This window comes from Rhincodon typus, chromosome 25 (assembly GCF_021869965.1).
Source record: "Rhincodon typus isolate 14 chromosome 25, sRhiTyp1.1, whole genome shotgun sequence".
NCBI classification, from domain to species: Eukaryota; Metazoa; Chordata; class Chondrichthyes; order Orectolobiformes; family Rhincodontidae; genus Rhincodon; species Rhincodon typus.
In genome coordinates this window covers 17,396,686-17,402,685 of record NC_063356.1, presented here as the reverse complement: position 1 = coordinate 17,402,685, position 6,000 = coordinate 17,396,686, and positions in this window count along the sequence as shown.

Below are 6,000 nucleotides of genomic sequence, written 5' to 3'. Positions count from 1 at the left end.
TCTATCCGCCTCCCACTCTCTCCCTATTTATTTCAAAACCCCCTTCCCCTCCCCCTTTTCTGATGAAGGGTCTAGGCCCGAAACGTCAGCCTCTCTGCTCCTATGATGCTGCTTGGCCTGCTGTGTTCATCCAGCCCTGCACCTTGTTGTCTCGAATTATAGGCAGGTTAGCTTCACTTCTGTAGTGGGGAAAATGCTTGAATCTATCATCAAGGAAAAAATAGCAAGATATCTAGATAGAAATTGTCCCATTGGGCAGACACAGCATGGGTTCATGAAAGGCAGGTCAGGCCTAACTAATTTACTGGAATTCTATGAAGGCATTATGTGTGCGGTGGACAACGGGGACTCAGTAGATGTGGTATGTCTGGATTTCCAAAAGGCATTCGACAAGGTGCCACTCAAAGGCTGCTGCATAAGATAAAGGGGCACAGTGTTATCAGGAATATGTTAGCATAGATAGAGGTTTGATTAACTAACAGGAAACAAAGATTGGGGATAAATGAGTGCTTTTCTCGTTGGCAATCAGTGACTAGTAGTGTGCCTCGGGAATCAGTGTTGGGACCACAATTGTTTGCAATTTACATAGATGGTTTAGAGTTGGGGACCACGTGTAGTATGTCAAAGTTAGTGGATGACACTAAGATGAGTGATAGAGCAAAGTGTGCAGAAGACTCTGAAAGTTTACAAAGGGATATAGATAATTTAAGTGAGTGAGCAAAGGTCTGGCAGATGGAGTACAACATTGATAAATGTGAAGTCATCCATTTTGGTAGGAATAACAGTAAAAAGGACTATTATTTGAACGGTAAAAATTTACAGCATGCTACTGTGCAGAGAGTGTCCTTATGCATGAATCGCAGGGGGTTGGTTTGTAGGTGCAACAGGTAACTAACAAGGCAAGTGGAATTTTGTCCTTCATTGCTAGCAGGGAGGTTATAGGGTGCTGGTGAGGCCACACCTGGAGTACTGCATTCAATTTTGGTCTCCTTACTTGAGAAAGGATGGACTGGCACTGGAGGGGGTGCAGAAGAGGTTCACTAGGTTGATTCCGGAGTCGAGACGGATGGCTTATGAGGACAGACTGAGTTGACTGGGATTATATTCATTGGAATATAGAAGAATGAGAGGGGGTCTTATAGAAACATACAAAATTATGAAGGGAATAGATGAGATAGAAGCAGGGAGGTTGTTTCTATGGGTGGGTGAAACTAGAACAAGAGGGCATAGCCTCAAAATTAGGAGGAGTAGATTTAAGACTGAATTGAGGAGGAATTTCTTCACCCAAAGGGTTGTGAATCTGCAGAATTCCCTGCCCAGTGAAGTAGTTGAGGCTTCCTCATTGAATGTTTTTAAAGAGAAGATAGATAATTTTTTAAATAGTGAAGAAATTAAGGGTTATGGTGAGACGGTGGGTAAGTGGAACTGAGGCCATGAAAAGATCAGCCATGATCTTATTGAATGGTGGAGCAGGCTCGAAGGGCCAGATGGCCTACTCCTGCTCCTGGTTCTTATGTTCTAGATGATGGACATAAGAACTTAAGAAATAGGTGCAGGAGGAGACCATTTTCTCCTTCAAGCCTGCCCTGACACTAAATAAGGTCATGGCTGATCTGCCCCAGACCTCAACATTTTCATGCCAGCAGCTTTTAGCCCTCAACTCCTTGATATTTCAAAAATCTATCAAATTTGTGTCTAGCGGGGGGATGCTCTGAGGGTCAGTGTGGACTTGTTGGGCCAAAGGGCCTGTTTCCACACTGTAGGGATTCTGTGATTCTCCTTTATATGTTTCCAGTGATGGAGCATCCACAACTCTAAAGAATTTTAAGTATTCACCACCCTCTGGGAGAAGAAAGTCCTTCACATCTCAGTTTTAAATGAATAACAAAGAACAGTAAAGCACAGGAACAGGCCCTTCGGCCCACCAACCCTTCGCCGCCATGTGTCTTTCTAAACTAAAAACCTGTTGCCTCTATGTGGTCCATATACCTCTATTTCCCTGCCTGTTCATGTATCTTTCAAGATGTCTCTTAAAGGTTGCAATTTGATCTGCTTTCTCCACCTTCTCTGGCAGCACATTCCAGGCATTTAGCACCCTCTACATAAACAAAAAAACACTTGCCTCTCACATCTTCTTTAAATTTTGCCCTTTTTGCGGTTAAATCTATATCACCTATAATTGAAATTTCTACCCTGGGAAAAACACTCTGACCATCCATTCTATCTATCCCTGAAATAGTTTTATAAACTTCTGTCAGATTGGCCCTCAGCCTTTGACATTCAATAGAAAGCAAACCAAAGTTTGCCCAATCTCTCCTCATAGCTCATACTCTCCAAACCAGGGAACATCCTGGTAAACCTTTTCTGTACCTTGTCCAAAGCCTCCACTCCCTTCTGGTACTGTGGTGACCAGAACCGTACACATTATTCCAAATGCAGCCTAACTGAAGTTCTATACAGCTGCAACGTATTGCCAGTTTTTATATTCTATGCCTCGACTGATGAAGGCAAGCATGCTACATGCCTTCTTGACCACCTCAGGGAATTGTGGACCTGTACGCCTTGATCCTTCTGTATGTTAATGCTTCTAAGGGTTCTGCCATTTCGTGTATACTTCCCTGTTGCATTGGACCTTCCAAAATGCGTCACCTCACATTTGTCCGGATTAAATTCCATCTGTCATTTCTCTTCCCAAATCTCCAACCTATCTATATCCTGCTGCATCCTCTGGCAATTCTCCTCACTCTCTGCAGTTCCCCCAATTTTTGTGTCATCCATAAACTTACTAATCAGGCCACCTACATTCTTCTCCAAATTATTTATATATATTACAAACAACAGAGGTCGCAGCGCTGATCCCTGCAGTACTCCACTGGTCAGAGATTTCCAGTTCGAAAAGCACCCTTCCACTACTACTCTGTCTTCTCAGACTAAACCATTTCTTTATCCATCGCTCACCGCAGATCCCATGTACTTTCTGCATCAGTCTGCCATGGGAGGCCTTGTCAAATGCCTTGCCAAAGTCCATGTAGACAACATTGACCACTCTACCCTCATCAATCATCTTTGTCACTTATTTAAAAAAAAAGCTTCTGAAACTCGACCACCTCTGTACAAAAACATGCTGTCTAAGACTATTAAGTCCCTATTTTTCCAAATGTGAGTAAATCCTGTCACTAAGAATCTTCTCCAATAATTTCCCTACCACTGATGCCAGGCTCACCAGCCTGTGATTTCCTGAATTATCCCTATTGCTCTTAAACAAAAGGAACAACATGGGCTATTCTCCAGTCCTCTGTGACCTCTCCTCTGCCTAAGGAGAGTACAAAGATTTTGTACAAGGCCTCAGCAATTTCCTCGCTCACCTCCCTCAGTATTCTGGGATTGATCCCATCAGGTTTTGGGACTTGTCTACCTTAATGCTTTTTAAAACACCCAATAACTTTCTTTATATTGACATGCCTGAGAATATCAACATACCCCTGTCTACTCACCATCCAGCGTGACCTTCTTCTTTGTGAATACCAATGCAAAGTATTTGTTAAAGACCTCACCCACTTCTTCCATCTCCATGCCTCATTTTTTTGTCCTTGAGTAGACTACCCTTTCCCTAGCTACCTTCTTACTCCTTATAAACATATGAAATGCCTTGGGATTTTCCTTAATCCTATTTACCAGGGACATTTCATCGTCCCTTTTAGCCTTCCTAATTCCTTTTCTAAGCTCTTTCCTTCTTTTTTAAAATATTCTTTGAGGTCTCTGTCTGTCTGTCTTCTGTTTTCTAAATCTTACATGTGCCTCCTTTATCTTTTTGACGAAGCTGACAATTTCTCTTGTCAACCAAGGTTCCCAAATCTTGCCATCCGTATCTTTCATTTTCACAGGAACATGCTGGTCCTTCCTGAACTCTAATCAACTGGCTTTTAAAAGATTCCCATGTGGTTTAACCCTGAAATAGTCACACTCCTGCCCCCCGACCCGCAGTCTGCATTCCCCAGTTCCTGCCAAACATTGTCGTAGTTAGCCTTCCCCCAATTTAATACTTTTACCCGAGGACTACTCTTATCTTTATCCATAAGTAATTTAAAGCTGGTGGAATTATGGCCACTGTTCCTGAAATGCACCCCCATTGAAACTTCAATCACCTGGCTGGGCTCATTGCCAGTAGCAGGTCTAGTATGGTCCCTTCCCTGCTTGGACTATTTACACATTGCTTCAAGAAACCCTCCTGGATGTACCTAACAAACTCCACCAACCTCCCCAGCCCCCAAAGCCCTGGCACAAAACAAATCCCACTCAACATTTTTCCATAATCTGACCACATATCTGTTCCTCTTATCTTCCACTGGCTGTTAGGAGGCCTGTAGTACAACCCATCAAAGTGACTGCACCTTTCCTATCCCTGAGTTCTATTCATATGGCCTGCACTAAACGAGCCTCCATGGTGTCCTCTCTTAGTACAGCTATGACATTCTCCCTAATCTGTAACACAACTCCCCCATCTCTTTTACAACCCTCTCACACACACCTAAAACATCTAAATCCCGGAACGTTAAGCTGCCAGTCTTATTCCACTCTCAACCAAGTCTCTATAATAGCTACAACACCACAGTTGTATGTACTAATCCAAGTTCTAAGTTCATCTGCCTTACCTGTCATACTCCTCCCGTTGAAACAAATACACTTTAGACCGCCGATCCAGCCATATTCAGTTACCTCTTTGTTCTTCCTCTTAGCCTTTCTCACATTAGTCTCAGACTTCTTAGTCATTTCACTTGCTTGACTTGCTCCTCTAATTCCCACCCCACTGCACATTAGTTTACACCCTGTCAAATGACACTAGCAAACCTCGCTGCCAGGATATTGGTGCACTCCAGTTTAGGTTCAACTAGCCTTTTTGTGCAGGTCCCATCTTCCCTGGAAGTCATCCCAATGATCCACATATTTGAAACCCTCCCTCCTACACCTGCTCTTTAGCCATATATTTAACTGTACTATATTCCTGTTCTTAGCCTCACTGGCACCTGACACAGGGAGTTTCTGAGATTACACTCCTAGAGATCTTGGTTTTTAATTTGCTATGCAACTTCCTGAGTTCCCTTTGCAGGACCTCATCACTCTTCCTGCCTATGTGATTAATACCTTATTGACTCCATATTCTATAAGCATATCCCCTAGTTCAAAATTCCACCTCTATTGGTGATATCTTCTCAATGTCTACTCAGAATCTTATATATTTCAATAAAATAACCTCTCATTCTTCTAAATGCTAATGAATAATGGCCTAACCTGTTTAACCATTCTTGATAAGCCAACCTCTTCATTCCTGAAATCAACCACGTGGATCTCCATTGCTATTGTATTTTCTCTTAAATATGTGGAACAATTCTATGCACTGTACCCCAGGTGTATCCTCACCAACATCCTATACATTTGTAACAAGACATCCCTATGTTTAACAAGGAAAAAAAATGCAGATGCTGTAAATTAGAAACAAAAACAGAAATTGCTGCAAAAGCTCAGCAGGTCTGGCAGCATCTGTAGAGAGAAATCAGAGTTGTATCCCTATTTTAAAATTGCAAACCCCTGGCAACAATGGCAAAAATTCCATTTGCCTTCTTAATGATTTGCTGCAAGTACATCTGAACGTTTGTATTTCTTGCGGTAGAACACCAAGATCCCTCTGTGCTACATTTTGTTTAGAGGCTCTCTCCATTTAAATAATAGCCTGTCATTTCATTCTTCCTACCAAAGTGCATGACCTCATTTTATTATATTGAACTTCATCTGCCACGCTTTTAACCACTGACTCAATCTAACTACATCCCTTTTGCAGATTGCTCATGTCCTTATTACAACATGCTCTGCCACCTATTTTTGCATTTTCAACAAATTTGGATGTATTACATACTTCACCCATCCTGCAAATCATTAGTATCAGTGGAACTGTCTCCCTAATGACATTGTGGTTGTACCTAAACCAAATTGACTGCAACAGTT